At 33.6% G+C, this 19,855-nt stretch overlaps 1 pseudogene; it reads right to left on the bottom strand.

The window, feature by feature from the left end:
• Positions 1-628: 628 nt before the first annotated feature.
• LOC139863383 (uncharacterized) lies at positions 629-19,148 on the bottom strand (annotated as a pseudogene).
• Positions 19,149-19,855: the final 707 nt, after the last annotated feature.

Here is a 19,855-nt window from a genome sequence, read left to right as displayed (position 1 = left end):
TCAGTAAGAACCAACAACTCATTAAAGTACAAACGTGCAAAATCAATATTTCTTCCTGTTACTATGGCATGAAATAAATAAGCCTCAAAATCATTAATCTCAGTCAAGCTCTCACACTTAAAACTCAAGCTTCTAAGTACATTAGACAACACAAACATCCATCTGGGTGAAAACATACCTATCTTAACAGATGAGTCAGTCAAAGGTTGACCAACCAAAGTAAAACAAGACCTCCCAGCAGACCTTGATACAATTCTAACAAAATCATCTCGCATAGGAAGATTCAAAGCTAATCTTAAATGATTCTCAGTAAGAACTAAAGTATTGTTACCATTGCGATAAGTACCAGTGATTGTTCGTGCTTCCCTGTTTCCAAAACAAGTATACCAGAATTCTGCAAGCAACTCTGGAAACATAGTCGTCGTTTTAAAGAAAGCATCCTTCAGAGGATGATTGTGCATAAACTGAATCAACTCTTCATAACCTTCGTTAGCAAAATTTTCTGGAATCGTATCACATGCAACCCTATTGTTAGCCGAAACCATAACATCCTTGTTCCCTTTGATCTCTGTAGCTCGAACCATGTTGGCAGTGGGCACAAGAACGAATGGAATGAACTTTGATCGAGTCATTTAGCTTTATGGAAAGGAGAGAATTTTGAAGTTTTGAGGGAATTTTGAAGATGATGATCGAAAGAGGGATTAGGGTTTGAATTGAAATCGATTTGAAGAAGAGGAGGGATATTTATACTCCTGGAAAAATTTCAAAAAGTTACTTTTAACCCCCAAAAGAAGTTACCTTTTACCCCCTTTAAAAATAACCCTTTTACTTTAGACAAACATAAGTAAGGAAAGTTTTAAAGACCAAATAAGGAAACCAATATACAATAAAAATACAACAATAGAGTAAATATTTCCAGACTCTGAATAATTTGATGTCATCCAGACTCTGAAAATGAAGTAATCCAGACTCTATACACATTTTTTTTTATAACAACAATTTAGAGAGTATCATCACTGGACAACATTTCAGTTGATGAATTTAACATTTCAAGTTGCCCAAGAAGATAAAAATGCCTTTCTTCAGGAAGTGCTTTAGTAAAAATATCTGCCAATTGATCTTTAATACCAATATGCTTTAGAAACACTTTGCCCTTCTCAACACAATCCCTTATAAAATGATGTCTGATTTCAATATGCTTGGTTCTGGAGTGAAACACTGGATTCTCAGTAATAGCAATTGCACTTTCATTGTCACACATTATTGGAGTTTTGGTTAATGTTAACCCAAAATCCAAAAGTTGATGTTGCATCCAAAGTAATTGAGCACAACAACTTCCTGCAGCAACATATTCAGCTTCTGCTGTGGACGTGGCCACAGAATTCTGCTTTTTACTAGTCCAGCTGACCAATTTTCCACCTAGCAATTGACATCCACCAGAAGTGCTCTTTCTGTCTAATTTGCAACCTGCATAGTCTGCATCTGTGTGACCAATTAGATCAAACCCTGAGTCTTTGGAGTACCAAAGACCCAGGTTAGGGGTACCTTTTAAGTACCTAAAAATTCTTTTCACAGCTTTATAATGAGACTCCCTAGGATCTGATTGGTAACGTGCACAAAGACATGTAGCAAACATTATATCAGGTCTACTAGCAGTTAAGTATAGCAAAGATCTAATCATACCTTTATAGGTTGATTGACAAGTGAGTTTTCCAGATTCATCTTTATCAAGCTTTTCAGAAACACTCATTGGAGTTTCCAAAGTAGAACAATTTTTAAAACCAAATTTAGTTAACATGTCAGAAATGTAGTTACTTTGGTTAATAAAAATGCCTTCAGAACTCTGTTTAATTTGTAACCCAAGAAAATAGTTTAAAGTACATAAATTGCTCATTCTATACTCTTAAGACATAATGTCAGAAAACCATTTTCTTAAGTGTGGATTAGTAGACCCAAAAATAATGTCATCAACATAAATTTGAATAAGTAACACATCACCTTTGTCCTTTTTGATAAATAAAGTTTTGTCAATGGCTCCTCTGGAAAAATTCTTTTCTAGAAAAAATGTTGACAAGGTATCATACCAGGCTCTGGGAGCTTGCTTCAGACCATACAAAGCTTTCTTCAATCTGTAAACATGCTTAGAAAATTTCTTACTTACAAAACCAGGAGGTTGTTTCACATACACCTCTTCTTGTAATTTACCATTCAGAAAAGCACTATTCACACCCATTTAAAACACCTTAAAATCTTTGTGTGCAGCATATGCCAGAAACACTCTAATAGCTTCAATTCTAGCAACAGGAGCAAAAGTCTCATCATAATCTATTCCTTCTTCTTGTCTATACCCTTGAGCCACTAACCTTGCTTTATTTCTAATCACAATACCATCTTTATCAACCTTGTTTCTGTAAACCCATTTAGTGCCAATTGCAGTTTTACCATCAGGTTTTGAAACCAACTCCCATACATCATTCCTTTCAAATTCTGTCAACTCTTCAGTCATAGCCTCAACCCAATCATTGTCAGCCAATGCTTCATATACATCTTTGAGCTCAATTAGTGAAAGAAAATAAGAAAATAAGCAGTAGTTTGCAATAGCAAAGTCAGACACAGGTGTCTGAGAAGAAGAGCTAGGTTTAGGCAAACCAATAGGATCCACAACATAATCCTCAAGATGCTTTGGAGGAACTATATTTCTAGATGATTTTCTAGTAGGAACAGTAGGATCCAAGGTGGAATTTGATGACTGATCACCCTCTTGAATAACAACAGACTCATCTTCTTGTGGAACTTCTTCTGTATGAGAATTATCTGCAGAATCATTTTTCAACCCGGAAAAATTAGGTTCATCTGACTCAGACTCTGAATCCAGAGTCTGAACACTATTTCCAGAAATTAAATTTGACAATTCACCAAGTGCAGATTGCTCAGTGCTGGATGACTGATCCATTTCTATAGAACTTTCATCAAAAGAAACATTAATGGATTCTTCAATCTTCATTCTCCTCTGATTATATACTCTATAAGCTTTAGATACAGAAGAATATCCCATGAACATACCTTCATCAGATTTTGGCCTCATCTTTTCAAGCTGATCTCTTTGATTTAAAATATAGCATTTACACCCAAATACATGAAAGTAATGAATAGTAGACACCTTTTTATGGTATAACTCATAGGGAGTTTTGCAATGTTTCTTCACAATCAAGGATCTATTTTGAGTATAACATGCTGTATTAACTGCCTCTGCCCAGAACCTTAGAGCAACATTTGATTGACATAACATGGTTCTGTCTGCTTCAATAAGGGTTCTATTTCTTCTTTCAGCAACTCCATTTTGTTATGGAGTTCTAACAGCAAAGAAATTTTGACCAATTCCAGACTCTTCACAAAAGTCAATTAATGTAACATTTTTGAACTCAGTACCATGATCACTTCTCAACTGTTTAACAAGAACACCTTTTTGAACCTGCTCTCTCTTGATCAAATTAATGATTTCTTCAGGAGCATCACTTTTTGCAGCTAAGAAAATAACCCATGTAAATCTAGAATACTCATCAACAATTGCCAGAGTATATCTTTTCCCACCCAGACTACTAGTGTTCATTGGACCAAACAGATCCATATGAAGCATGTGAAGTGGATCACTAATAGTAGCTAGGGTTTTTGAGGGAAATTTTGTTTTGGTCTGTTTACCCATAATACAAGCAGAACAATGCTTATCTTTCTTGAAAGGCTGTTGAGGCAGACCTCTTACAAGCTTCTTTTTGGAAAGCTCATTAATGTTTTTGAAATTGAGATGTGACAGCCTTTTGTGCCAAAGCCAATTAAGTTCAGGGACAGTCTGAGAGTACAGACATATTTCAATTCTTGCATCAACAGAATCTAGATCCAGCATATACACATTTTGAAATCTCCAGGCTACAAGTGTTGGCCTTCCTTTAGGATCATAAATAATACCAGCTTTCTTCCTTAATCTGATCTCACAATCTTCATCAGCAATTTGACTCACACTTAGCAGATTATGCTTCAACCCTTCAACTAAAGCAACTTTCTTAAATGAAACACTTCCAGCTATAACAGTACCATAACCAATAGTCTTTGCAACTGAATTATCACCATATCTTACAGAAGGACCTTTCTCTTTAACAAACCCTACAAGATGCTCTTTGCATCTAGTCATGTGTCTTGAGCAACCACTATCCAAATACCATATGTTACCCTGTTACACAAGACACAAGACAAAAGAAAATGGTTAGTTTTTAAGGGAAACCCACTTTTCAGTGGGTTTAGTTGGAGTGCTCTTTACTCTCCAAACAAAAGCCTTGTTTCCAATCCAAATCAACTTGTCCTTAACAGATTGTAAGACACTTTTATTTTCACAAACTTTGAGTTTCCATATCTTCTTAATTTCCTTAGGAAAACAAGATGATCTTTTAACTGAAGGTTTTTCTTGACTCTTGATTTTTTCATTGAGCTTAGAAATTTCCTTTTTGAGTTTTTGAATTGTCTTAGCTTGTTTTGACTTTGACCTTCTTTTAGTTAACATTTTTGGATCTGGACAGGTGTCAGTTTCAGAGGATGATTCAGAGTTGTTATTGCAACTTGACTTTTGGGTTTCAGACTCTAGGTCAGAACATACACTGTTATCTTTAGAGACTAAAATGCTAGAGTCTGAAGGTTTCAAAAGTTCAGACTCTAATGGATTTTTTACTTTCAAGTATTATAGTCTCAGAAGGTTCAACTGGATCTAATGACCTTACAAAAGCATTGGTTAAAATCTTTTTGTCACCATCAAATTTTACAAATGTGTTTGGTAGAATGTCAGGTTTGAATATACTTGGATCAACTTCCACATTATTATCTAATATGTAGTTTTCACCTAGTATAGCTTTGACATCATTTGGAATTTGTTTGGCAATAGCATCAGAATTCTTTTTGGAAGATACACACCAAGATTTACAAATTGATTCATAGTGTTTTGATCTTTTCATAGATCTCCCTTTCAGTATTTAATCTTTTAGTTTCTTCTGTGTATGCCATTTTATATGTGTCAAGTTCTACCTCACATTTTTTCAAGATTTTAATTTCAGCTTCTTTGTCTTTAATAGTGTTTTTTAGATAAAAAATTTGTGTTCTTAACCTATCAATATCATCTAAACACCATTGAAAGTCAAGCAACAAGTACTGAAACATTATCACTTTTTCATTATCAAGATAGTTCACAAAGTTTTGTACCTTATAAGCAGAAACTTTATTACAAGTAGAGTCTTTATCCATCTTCTCAATAGCTTTCAGATCTTCCTCAAACTTGCTAGAACTACCATCAATTATAGCCATAAGACACTTATCCCCCTCCTCATCAGATGATGAGTCTTCATCTTTCCATGCTTCTGTGTACAAAGCCTTTTCCTGTTCTTTGCTCTTTGATTTTTCTGCTTCACTCTTCAAATTCATGTACTTGAGCTTATACTTTCTTGCTTTGTCAACAGACTTGTTGGTATTTGAACCTCCTTCATTCTTAGACCAGCAATCAGCAGCTATGTGACCTATCTTGCCACACTTAAAGCATTTAGCTTTCTTTGGATCAAAAATACCCTTGCCTTTACCCTTCCTATAACCAAACTTTCTCTGCTCAATCCTTTGAGTCAAAAGAGCCAACTGGACCTCCAGATCTTTGATCTCCTCATCTTCATCAGATTCACTATCATCATCAGAAGTTTCATCACTTTCAGATTCAACTTTGCTAGAGTAACTAGAGAACAATTGCTTATTCTTCTTTGTGGTAGCCACCAACGCAGCTTCTGGATCTTTAACAATTTTCTTAGTATTGATCTTGTTCTTTAATTGTGTTTCCTCAAAGTTTGACAATATGCCAAACAGTTCACTTAACTCATAGTTATCTATCTTCTCACTGATTACCATAGATGTAATCACAGACTCAAAATTTGAAGGTAGCAACTCAATAAACTTTTGACACAACACCTGTTGTGTTTTCTCTATACCAACACTTTCAAGATCATTAATCAGAACCTGAAATCTTGAATGGAGATCACTCAAAGTTTCTTTAGGCTGAGCAGCAAAATTTTCATAACATCTTATCAGATTCTTCTTCTTCTGAGTCTTAACAACAGTGACTCCTTCATAGTCATTAAGCAACAGATCCCACATAGCTTTAGCAGTCTTGGCATGACTGATCTTTCTGAGAATTGGAACAGTAACAGCATTCCCAATAATACTCCTTATTTTGCTATCTAGTTTGTACTTGATAGCTTCTGCTTCAGTCCACCTTTCTCTTGGTGTTTCATAAAAATAGGCAGGTTGAGCAGCATCAGTATCTGTGGCAGGAACAGCAGATATCATAGAACCAGGAATAATGGGTCCTGTTGTAAGAACATGCTCAGCTTCTTCATGAATAGATCCTAAAAACCATAGGACTTTCAATTTCCAAGTTGCAAAGTCTGTGCCATCGAATATAGGCACACCTTTTCCAGCCATAACTGGGGTTGGAATGGTACTGGTAGACATCTTGATGACAATATGGATCGTTTTAAAAGATTATCAAGAATGGATTTACACCTTTCCCGCTCTGACACCAGTTATAAGTTCACAGTAATTGAACTATGAACACCAGACTCTCAATTGAACAATAAATAAGAATTATAAGAACAAGAATTGAGAGAACACGATATGAAATATATGCTTTATAATATTGATCGTGCCAAAAGATACAATCAGAAAGCAAACCGTACATCCCTATTTGTAACATCCTCCCAATAGGGTCTGGAAGGAACGTCACTATTATCAAAACATACCAACATATTATAATAAACGAGAACAATACTAAATGATGAATTTAACTTTAATGAGTACGCAGCGGAAAATGAAATATCGTTACAATGACAGGAATAACAATATCGTAAATGTTCACATGCAGAAGTAATAAATGCGATATCTCTTGATCCTATGTCCAAGTAGCATCACATAAGCAGTAAGTATAAGAGCTTGAATCAAACAGCACCTGAGACAAAACATGCTTAAAGTGCCAACCAAAAAGGTTGAGTGAAGTTCATAGGTTTAACAAAAAGTTTGTCGTTGTTTTAGACCACAAGATTTAGTTTGTAAAGTTGATCTCCCGCAGGATCAAAAAGTTATGCCAATGCGTGATATTTAGACTAAACGTTCAAGTTTTGCCCCATGACAAGTTGTGTCTGTCCTTGTCGGTTTAATTTCATTATTAAGTAATACAATGACTTGGTCAAATGTATCGGGGACGTTACTCCCGATAGGCCTACCCCCAATAATTAAGCATGCCGCGGCAATTAAAAATATCACTGTAGGGACTTAGTCGGACATAGCCGGGTATAGCATAGTTTAACAGTTTGGTACTTGTGTCTAAAGTATAAAAAGTAAAAACAGCATGTGTCTCACTCCAAGTAAAAGTAAGTAAGTTTGCTAGCAATAAAGAGGGGCTATGAATTCACCTTAGTAAGTAGAGAAAGAGTTATTCCTCAGAATAAAGAGTTGAACGAGTGAGCAGGAAAGTCAACCTATTGACATTTAAGAGTAGTTAAGTGTTTTGCCCATGTTTAAGTTTAAGTATGTGTTTAAGTATAGTTTGTTTTACTAAGTTTCTATTCCTAGTAAGTTACTATTTTTATAAAGTTTTCATTTTTAGAAAGTTTCTTATTTTACTAAGTTTCTATGACTAGAGAGTTTCTACTTTTATCAGTGTTTTCCATTTTAGGATACTTGCCGTATTAGATAAGCTTCCAATCACCCCTTTCCATTCGAATGGCTAATTTAGATCTAGGGGCTTGAGCCATAAGACCCTTTAAATCGGAAATCCAAACCCTTTGCCTAGAATCTCATAGAAACCATTCGTCAAGAAAGTTCGGAGATCTATACATCTCTAATACATATCCCAAAATGTTTTTATGTTACAATATAAGTAGTAGGTTATAGGTGCTAGTAATAGTAATAGTGTATACATGTTATTTATTTTATTTTTAATTGCATATAATTTATAACTTTATTTACATGTTTCGGTAAAAATAATAACCGAAGTAAAAAGTAAAAAGTAAAAAGTAAAAAGTAAAAAAAATAAAAAGTAAGAAAAGAATACTTACTAGTAGTAATTCTTCAAAGAGAGAATGAGAGAAATTTTGGTGTGAGTTTGAATGAGAAATGAGGGGTATTTATACTTGAAAAAATTAGGTAAAAAGAATAAAATAATTAAAATAAAAAGAAATATTTTAATTCTTAATGGGATTTTAAAATTAAAAAATATTAAATGTTAGGTAATGGGATAATGCACAAAATAAAATAATAAAAGTAGTTTTTCTATTACAATTTTTAATTAAAAAGTAATTTATTTATTTATTTATTTTTTTTCATTTATTTTAAGGATTTTTTTATATAAATAAACAAATTGATTTAATGATTTTCCAAGAATATTTGTCAATAATATTTTATTTTTATTTTTTTATTTAATTAATAAATACAAATTTTGCATAAAAATAATAAATAATTCGGTATTTTGTATTTTTAATAATAATTATGATTTTAATTATTAAACTATAGTTTTAGTAAGTTTGTAAATATTATTATATTTATATATAATTGGATTTATTATATAGTTAAATATATAATACATTAACTAAATAATAAAAGTGATACAAAGTTTATATACTTAGTTAAATTATGTCAAATTATATAAATTAATAATATATTATTTATTTAAGCGTACATTGTTGACTAAAAATTACTATTCGGTCAATATTTAATTGTATATAACAACCCTTAATACATATAGTCAGACATATAACCCTAGGGTTAATTCAGTAATTTAGAAGTCGAAAAGTGAGGGTTGTTGCAGTACCTCCCCGTTAATAAAAACTTCGTCCCGAAGTTTTAGGTAGACTTCTCGGATGCATCAGCGGTTGAGAAGAGATGGGGATATTTTTGTTTCATTTGGTCTTCACGTTCCCAGGTATACTCGGGGCCACGTCGTGAATTCCAACGGATCTTAACAATAGGTATGGTGCTTTGTTTTAAGCGTTTAGCAGATCGGTCCATGTCTTCTACGGGTTCCTCTATGAAGTGCATTTTATCATCAATGCGAATGTCATCCAAAGGAATAACGAGAGTGTCATCAGCGAGACACTTTTTAAGATTCGAGACATGAAATACATTGTGTACACTGCTAAGTTCAGCAGGTAATTCTAATCGATAAGCCACGGGTCCGATCCTTTCAGTAATCTTGAAGGGTCCAACAAAACACGGACTTAGTTTGCTTCTTTTACCAAAACGAACGACGCCTTTCCAAGGGAATACTTTCAACATGACTTTGTCACCAACTTGGAATTCCAAATCTTTCCGACCTTTATTAGCATAGCTCTTTTGTCGGCTGCGGGCAGTTTCTATTCGTTTCTTAATCTGAACTATCTTTTCGGTTGTCTCGTGTATGATTTCAGGACCAGTTAACTGTCTGTCCTCTAATTCATCCCAGCACAGTGGGGATCTACATTTTTGTCAGTATAAGGCCTCAAAAGGTGCAGCCTTAATACTTGAGTGGTAACTATTATTTTAAGAGAATTCAACCAAAGGCAAATGTCTATCCCAGCCTTTGCCGAAGTCGATAACACAAGCGCGAAGCATATCTTCCAATGTTTGAATGGTTCGTTCACTTTGACCATCGGTTTGTGGATGATAAGCAGTACTCATGTCGAGTTGAGTTCCAAGAGCAGATTGTAAGGATTTCCAGAATCTGGAAGTGAATCTACTGTCGCGATCGGATCTGATTGATATAGGAACACCATGACGAGAGACAATTTCTTTGATATACAGTTGTGACAATCTCTTCATCTTGTCGGTCTCCTTGATCGGTAAGAAATGAGCAGATTTAGTAAGACGATCTACTATGACCCATATAGTATCATTGCCACTAGAAGTCTTGGGCAATTTAGTAATAAAGTCCATAGCGATACATTCCCACTTCCACTGCGGAATATCGGGTTGTGTCAACAGACCAGAAGGCTTTTGATGTTCAGCCTTGACTTTCAAACAAGTGAGACACTTACTAACATAAGTAGCAATGTCGGCTTTCATATTAGGCCACCAGTAGAATTCCTTCACATCATGGTACATCTTACTGGAACCCGGATGAATAGAATACCTAGTCTTATGCGCTTCATCCAAGACTAGTTCACGGAGATTACCGAAGCGAGGAACCCAAATTCTGTTGCCAAAGTACCGTGTACCATTAGCTTTCACTTGGAGTTGGTTCTCGAAACCAATAGGTCCTTCACCTTCGATAAGTGTTGGTTTAATAGCTTCCATTTGAGCTTCGCAGATTCGTGATATAAGATTTGATTTGATTTTCAGGTTTAAGGCACGAACACGTTTAACATCGTCTTTTCGACTGAGGGCATCAGCAACTACGTTTGCCTTGCCAAGATGATATTCCATCTTACAGTCATAATCGTTCAATAACTCGAGCCATCGGCTTTGCCTCATATTCAGCTGTTTTTGATCAAAGATGTGTCGAAGACTTTTATGGTCAGTGTACACCGTAAACTGGGTACCATATAGATAATGTCTCCATATCTTTAATGCAAATACCACGGCACCTAACTCAAGGTCGTGTGTAGTATAGTTCTCCTCATGTTTCTTCAACTGTCTAGATGCGTAGGCAATAACCTTTTCACGTTGCATTAAAACACAACCAAAGCCTTGCTTTGAGGCATCGCAGTAAACAACAAAATCGTCAGTACCTTCAGGTAAAGATAGAATCGAGGATGTGGTCAACTTCTCTTTTAGAATCTTGAAAGCAGATTCCTGTTCTTCGGACCACTCAAACTTCTTCCCTTTTTGAGTTAGCTTCATAAGAGGTTTGGCAAGAAGGGAAATATCCTTTATGAATCTCCGATAATAACCGGCAAGTCCCAAAAATTGACGAATATTCTTCGCAGTCTTTGGTATCTCCCAGTTCTGGATAGCGGTAATCTTAGCTGGATCGACATGTATTCCATTACTATCAACAACGTGTCCGAGGAATTGTACGGTTTTGAGCCAAAACTCGCACTTAGAAAACTTAGCGTAGAGTTGTTCCTTTCGTAAGAGTTCAAGAATCACGCGCAGATGTTGCTCATGTTCCTTCTCACTCTTGGAGTAGATCAAAATGTCATCAATGAAAACAATGACGAATTTATCGAGATAAGGTTTGCAGACACGGTTCATGAGATCCATGAAAATGGCAGGAGCATTGGTCAAACCAAAAGGCATGACACAGAATTCATAGTGCCCATAACGAGTGCGAAAAGCAGTCTTAGGAATATCAGATTCCTTGACTCTAAGTTGGTGATATCCGGACATCAAATCAATCTTTGAATAAACAATTGACCCTTGAAGTTGGTCGAATAGATCATCAATACGTGGCAACGGATAACGGTTCTTGATAGTAAGCTTGTTAAGTTCGCGGTAATCAATGCACATCCTTAACGTACCATCCTTCTTTTTAACAAATAGAATAGGAGCTCCCCATGGGGACGAGCTTGGACGAATGAAACCTTTATCCAATAGTTCTTGGAGCTGGTTGGAAAGTTCCTTCATTTGGGAAGGTGCTAAACGGTATGGTGCTTTAGCAATAGGAGCAGCACCGGGAGCTAAATCAATTTGAAATTCAACTTATCGAGGAGGTGGAAGACCAGGAAGATCTTCGGGAAACACATCGGGAAAGTCTTTAACCACGGGTACATCTTCAATACACTTCTCTTTCGATTCGATCATCTTAACGTGGGCTAGAATAGCTGGATAACCTTTCTTAAGGTATTTACGAGTTTTAATACAGGAGATGATGTTGAGATTGGAACCACTCTTTTCACCTTGGATGATGAGAGTCTCTCCATTTCCCAATGGAACATGAACAGTTTTATCGTAACACATGATATAAATAAAACACTTTATTTTATTAAGAAACTAGGCATTAAATAAGCCTTAATACACGATTCAGAATTAGAAATAGTTTTAAGGCATAGCCTTTACATAGATGGAAAAATAGGAAAGATAACTAAAGATTATTAAGATTGAAATAATCTTCATATCTCTTCTTTTCGTCCTCAAACTGCTTCATCACTTTTTCCATGTTATTCTTCACAAGTTTCTCTAACCTTTCGGTTTGAGAGTCGGGAGACTCTTTGATAAACTTATCATATCACTCGTTCTTCCCTTTTTGCTTTTCGTAGAGATATTCGAGATTGTCATAAAGGTTGGTAACACGACTGTTAATGACATTGATGTCGTATTCCCTTAGGGCAAGTTGCTTGTCGACTCGGCTTCTCTCCATTTTCATTCGGAAGTTAACATCCTCCTGGAGATGAGCAAGTGATTGCTTTCCCCAACGAGTGTTGCGTTCTTCCTCGTACTTTAGGAGCCTTAATTCTTTTCTTAGTTCAACATTTTCCTCCACCAACTTCTTAATTTCGCGGTCCTTCTCATCCATACGGACCTCCACTCTCGCCATGTGGCGAAGCAAACCCTCATACTTAGTAGCATCATTATAAGAAGAAGATCGGAATCTTTTCGTTGACGGGCTAGTTTCCTCAGGACGTTTCCCCTTGTCTTCAGTTTTCGGGGTCGGGTAGTGATCGGGAGAATTAGGTAAAGTATCCGGACTATAGTTTGGTGAACGAGGACCACCAAAGCCATAAGGTGGACTTTGGGCTGGTCTTTCAGTGGAAGACCCTTTAGTATCTTCTTCGGTCGGCTTGAAAAGAGTCATTTTGTTTGTTTGATGAAAATTAGACATCCTAACATTAGGAAAGAGACTTTGATTAGCATTTTAAGCCAAGATTATCAAAGCAAGGTTGTTAAGATTATAAGGTAATCCTAAGTGCTTTAAGTCTAAGGCAGGAAAGGTTATAGTTTCCTAGATTGCTAAGGCACCCTAGCTAACACATAAGGCACACACAAAAATGCAATCCTGGTTCTCTATAACAGCCTGGTTATGCTCTGATACCAATCTGTAACATCCTCCCAATAGGGTCTGGAAGGAACGTCACTATTATCAAAACATACCAACATATTATAATAAACGAGAACAATACTAAATGATGAATTTAACTTTAATGAGTACGCAGCGGAAAATGAAATGTCGTTACAATGACAGGAATAACAATATCGTAAATGTTCACATGCAGAAGTTATAAATGCGATATCTCTTGATCCTATGTCCAAGTAGCATCACATAAGCAGTAAGTATAAGAGCTTGAATCAAACAGCACCTGAGACAAAACATGCTTAAAGTGTCAACCAAAAAGGTTGAGTGAAGTTTATAGGTTTAACAAAAAGTTTGTCGTTATTTTAGACCACAAGATTTAGTTTGTAAAGTTGATCTCCCGCAGGATCAAAAAGTTATGCCAATGCGTGATATTTAGACTAAACGTTCAAGTTTTGCCCCATGACAAGTTGTGTCTGTCCTTGTCGGTTTAATTTCATTATTAAGTAATACAATGACTTGGTCAAATGTATCGGGGACGTTACTCCCGATAGGCCTACCCCAAATAATTAAGCATGCCGCATCAATTAAAAATATCACTGTAGGGACTTAGTCGGACATAGCCGGGTATAGCATAGATAACAGTTTGGTACTTGTGTCTAAAGTATAAAAAGTAAAAACAGCATGTGTCTCACTCCAAGTAAAAGTAAGTAAGTTTGCTAGCAATAAAGAGGGGCTATGAATTCACCTTAGTAAGTAGAGAGAGAGTTATTCCTCGGAATAAAGAGTTGAACGAGTGAGCAGGAAAGTCAACCTATTGACATTTAAGAGTAGTTAAGTGTTTTGCCCATGTTTAAGTTTAAGTATGTGTTTAAGTATAGTTTGTTTTACTAAGTTTCTATTCCTAGTAAGTTACTATTTTTATAAAGTTTTCATTTTTAGAAAGTTTCTTATTTTACTAAGTTTCTATGACTAGAGAGTTTCTACTTTTATCAGTGTTTTCCATTTTAGGATACTTGCCGTATTAGATAAGCTTCCAATCACCCCTTTTCCTTCGAATGGCTAATTTAGATCTAGGGGCTTGAGCCATAGGACCCTTTAAATCGGAAATCCAAACCCTCTGCCTAGAATCTCATAGAAACCATTCGTCAAGAAAGTTCGGAGATCTATACATCTCTAATACATATCCCAAAATGTTTTTATGTTACAATATAAGTAGTAGGTTATAGGTGCTAGTAATAGTAATAGTGTATAATGTTATTTATTTTATTTTTAATTGCATATAATTTATAACATTATTTACATGTTTCGGTAAAAATATTAACCGAAGTAAAATGTAAAAAGTAAAAAGTAAAAAGTAAAAAAAATAAAAAGTAAGAAAAAAATACTTACTAGTAGTAATTCTTCAAAGAGAGAATGAGAGAAATTTTGGTGTGAGTTTGAATGAGAAATGAGGGGTATTTATACTTGAAAAAATTAGGTAAAAAGAATAAAATAATTAAAATAAAAAGAAATATTTTAATTCTTAATGGGATTTTAAAATTAAAAAATATTAAATGTTAGGTCATGGGATAATGCACAAAATAAAATAATAAAAGTAGTTTTTTCATTACAATTTTTAATTAAAAAGTAATTTATTTATTTATTTATTTTTTTTATTTATTTTAAGGATTTTTTTTATATAAATAAACAAATTGATTTAATGATTTTCCAAGAATATTTGTCAATAATATTTTATGTTTATTTTTTTTTATTTTTGTTTTATTTAATTAATAAATACAAATTTTGCATAAAAATAATAAATAATTCGGTATTTTGTATTTTTAATAATAATTATGATTTTAATTATTAAACTATAGTTTTAGTAAGTTTGTAAATATTATTACATTTATATATAATTGGATTTATTATATAGTTAAATATATAATACATTAACTAAATAATAAAAGTGATACAAAGTTTATATACTTAGTTAAATTATGTCAAATTATATAAATTAATAATATATTATTTATTTAAGCGTACATTGTTGACTAAAAATTACTATTCGGTCAATATTTAATTGTATATAACAACCCTTAATACATATAGTCAGACATATAACCCTAGGGTTAATTCAGTAATTTAGAAGTCGAAAAGTGAGGGTTATTACACTATTTATACAGATTAACACCAAATCTAGAGATTTGGTTTCCAAAACAACTTGGCTAAAAATAAGGAAAAGATAAACTTAATATTTAACAAATATGCAAATCACTTCTAAATTTAATCTTCTGGAGATAACACCGAATCAAAACATATCTTCTTAATATTTAAACATATCTCCAGAATCTTCCTTAGCTTAGCCATCAAGAAATCTTCAAATCGTTGACTTAAGAAACACCAGAGTCTGCAACCTCATACTCTAGACTCTAAAACTGCAAAATACTCTGACTCATCAGATTATAATTCTCAACAATATGAAAAGAAATATCTCGTCATTAAAAATACGAAATATTGAAAATATAATGCAATGAAAAGTGAAATTTAGAAGTAATGCAATGAAAATGAAAAGTGTAATATGGGCTGTAAAGTTCCGTTTTATTTTTATAAGGACAACATCTCAGCATCCTAGTTTTTGCAGTATGTTTTTTGCTTAAATCCTTGTGGCTGTATGAATTTGGTCACTTGCTGTGCATATTGCCTGTTTCTTTCCCTTTGTACTTCTATTTTCTATTACTCCGTAATACAATGCTGCCTTTTCTAAATAAAAATAATTATTATTCGAAAAAAGAAAATATACATATTTAATGAAACTATTATAGTGATATATTTATTATATTATAATGAATTTCATTCAATAAGTCAAGTAAGGGAGTGTTTGGGTGACGAGCTTGTTGGAGCTTATGGGAGCTTATAGGAGCTTGAGCTTATGATTTTAATAAGCTCCAAGTCATAAGCTTCGTTTGGTAGAGAAAAAAAGTAGAGCTTATGAAAATCATAAGCTCTGAAAAAATAAGCTACTTTTAGTAGCTTATGAAAAAAAGTAGAGCTTATGAATTGGAAAATAAGCTCCAGCTAGTTTACCAAACACTTATAAAAAATAATAAGCTCCAGCTCCAACTCTATCTCATAAGCTCCAGCTCCAGCTACAAGCTCCAACTCCAGCTACTTTCATCCAAACACACCCTAAGACTTCATCAGATATTCAGATATGCCTAACTATCATTCACAATGTATGACTTACAAAAATGTTTATCAAATAGCAATAAAAATAGATAAATTAAATTCTAACATTGATACCAGGTCAGAATGATGTTTGTGGGATGGAAATACTGAAATATATCACAAAATTAGTCATATATAAAATATATTTCGGGTGTAATCGAGTATATCCATTGATTACAAATTGTTATCCATATCCGATTCAATAAACATCCATATCCATATCCATATCCAATATTCATCTATTTAGATCATCCATATCCGCTTTAAGCGGATCGGATCGGATGGATATCCATCGGATCGGATGCTAATTGTCATCCCTACTTGTATTACATTAAACAAAAAATAACGCAAGATTTGATTAAAAGTAAATCATATAATAGTGTAAAGGATTACAATTTGTAGGTACATCAATCAATGATTATGTACCCCTTTTCTTTAATCATACTATTTTTCTCATAACACATGTGACTTGGATCGTACCCCCCAATTAATTTCGTACATCGTATTATTTTTAAGTGCTTTTATTTCATCATTTCATATCAATTAAGGTTGGCAGATGTTTGATGTTTTAATCCAATTCTTTTTGTTTTTTTAAAATACTTATTGGCATATATTGTTAAAATCACCTCATTTTTGTGGAGGAAGTAATGTGCTTTTTATTTTTCATAGTGGAGTTTCCTTGCTTACTAAAGGAAAAAATTTGTCAAACTTAATTTAATTTTGAATTAGGGTTTAAGCTACTCAATAGTCATATACTTTTTCATTTGTTCAAATGTAGACTGTATACCCAAAAAATATCAATGTATGTACACATACTTTCAAAAAGTGTATCGATGTATACAAAAGGTAACCTGCTAAACCGGTCATGTTCATGTTCATCTTCTGTTCAAAATTGCTTCTGTTCAAACGTCGTTACTCTCATAATATACTTATACAGTTAATTTCCCCAATTTCAGCATCTATCAAGAATATAACTTTTTACAGAACTTAAACTTATTACAATCGTTTTCAATTTTGCTATCGAATTGAATGTTGACTCGACAATTAATATTAGACGTAGGTTAGTTATCCATATGTTTGTTAAAATTGTTACACATTGTATCAATTAATCGTTTTAATCGGATTAATTTTTGTCATAACAAAAAAGCCCTCTTTTTAGATGATAACAAGGGTTCTGAGTATTATTTATTAACTTTATGCTTTTGTGATTAGATTAAATACGAGTGAAGAATAATGGATTGTTGTAGTGATATTGAAGATGATTTTTATGACACACGCGAAGTGCTTAATGTATTGTATTATTAAGAGTCTGAACGTTCATCAGATGATAGTTGCTCTACTTCTGGGTTTAATTATGATCCCTTTTTGGTTGGCAATCTTGATAGTGTTGATGAACGTCGTAATAGATTGTACTGGTGTTGATAGTGTTGAAACCGAATACGATTGTTCTGGTGGTGGTTTGGATGATTCGAAAGAAGTTGGTACTTACTTCATTTATGGGTTGTACTTTTTTTTACTTCTAGTTTAACAAATTTTATAAGTTTACATTTGTATATCACTTGAGAATTTATGACTTATATAGGCTATATTGAATTGATATTGATATTGATATTTTGTTTGGTATATTGGTTACATTGGAACAAATGAAAAAACATATGACTATTGAGTAGTTTAAACAATTTGAATTATTGTGTGTCACATTGGACAATGTCATTATTTTTTATATTTTCTATATGCTCATTGAATTTGAGGTCAATTTGGTAAACATGGCTGTGAAATTAATGTTTGTCGAAGTTGTACAAAAGTTTGTGAAGAATCTCTTTCCGGCTCTTTTTGGCATATAATTACAAACTAAAGTTTATGTTACAAAAATTTAGAAAAGCTACATAAAGCTCTATGCTTTTTTTTTTTTTTTATTTTATTTAAATCATGCAATTATTAGTCAAACATTTTCACATATATTTTGTACAACATGTCACATTCATAGGACTCACTTTTCTATATATCAAAGACTTAAAGTTCACATGTACAAAAGTGTCATAAAATAATCTTTATACAACATATGTATATGTTATATATATCTTGAGTAATTGATCATTACTTAATTAACTACATTAAAAAATGAAACACCCAAACAAAAGTATGATTGATTAATTAATTATTAATCAACTAATTAAACAAATATACAAGAAAAGCATGTTACCCTTTTTTATTAAAACTATAAGTTACTACCATTTTTGGAGATGGTATAGGAGAAGAAAAAGTAGAACCAACAGAAGTAAAAGAACATGTAGAATGATCATTTAACCACTACCACTGTTACTGCCGCCGTCGTTATGCCGCCGCTACCACATACTCCGGCAAGCAAATCAACAAAAGCTTCAACAATAAACTCATAATTATTCTTCTCATTCATCTTCAAATACCACCCTAACAATTCTTCCAAACACTCCCATTCTTTCAACTCATGAAACTTCACAATTTCCTCCATCGATTTCTTGAATTCCATATACGGATTCTCAGACTCCATCACAACCGCCACAGTCTCATCGTACGGTAACCGACCACCATCATTATCATCATCTGAAGTACTACATTGTCTACCACTACCATGTGTTTCAAGAATAGAACTTGTTGCATCAGGTTCAAAAAACAACCGATCAGAACGGGCCCCACGAACGATTGATTCGACAACTGAAGTTTCAGACTCAGTGGAAAAACTTGCTGATTCTGATGAGTTAGTAAAGTAAGAACCAAGTGTAGTAATCTCAACTTGATCTGGTTGATCATCTAATGACAAGTCCTTGAAATTTAGCTTGAAATCGTGATCATGGTCAGTTGTGGATCGAAAAGACAGGGTTTTGGTGTGGTTACATGAAGGCCAAAGACATAGTTGTTGTTTCTGCTTGTTGAATAACAATAGAGATGGGATTAGATTCATGTTCATGCCCATATAGTCAAAAGCGAAGTAGCAGCTTGAGTGTTTGAGATGAAATAATGTTTTTTTCTTTCTTTCTTTTTTATGTCAGTTTGTATCTGTAGTTGTTTGTGGTGAGTTTTGATATTATGGAGATCACAAAAAGAGGAGGAGAGGTGCTTAATAAATACGGAGTAGTGGAGTGCTAAATACTATTGGTATGCGAAATTTAATTACTTACTATTTTCGTATGTACGTGCTAAAATACTATTGACTATTGGTATGCTAAATACGGAGTAGTGGAGTGCTAACTACTACGGAGTATTTGTTTAAGGTATCTTGTCCATCCTACTAAATTTTCAACTTTCGTATGTGTATTAACATTTTAGTTTTTTTTAATAAGCCGAGGAGTGGCGTTTTTAATCTGTCAATGGGGTTAGCTATTTGACAGGTTTCACGTACGAATTATGAGGAGTAATTTATGTGCAAAGTGAATTATCCTTTTGAGGTCACAAAGCTTCACCATGCATGATTCTGGGCAACTCATAAAGCGAGTTGTTTCCTGAAATTTAGACAACTCACATAGTGAATTAGATTACTCGGGTTTGGGTCTGAAAAGAAAAAACGTATTTTAGTCATTTTCTATTTTATGTATGTTATTATATTATGTCATGTTGTGCTTTTCTACAACTTTTTATGTGCTTTTGGATCGGAAGAACTTCCATCTTTTC

This window comes from Rutidosis leptorrhynchoides, chromosome 8 (genome assembly GCF_046630445.1).
Source record: "Rutidosis leptorrhynchoides isolate AG116_Rl617_1_P2 chromosome 8, CSIRO_AGI_Rlap_v1, whole genome shotgun sequence".
Taxonomy (NCBI): Eukaryota; Viridiplantae; Streptophyta; class Magnoliopsida; order Asterales; family Asteraceae; genus Rutidosis; species Rutidosis leptorrhynchoides.
Note: the sequence above shows the minus strand (reverse complement) of the source record. Positions and strands in the feature narration are given on the sequence as shown.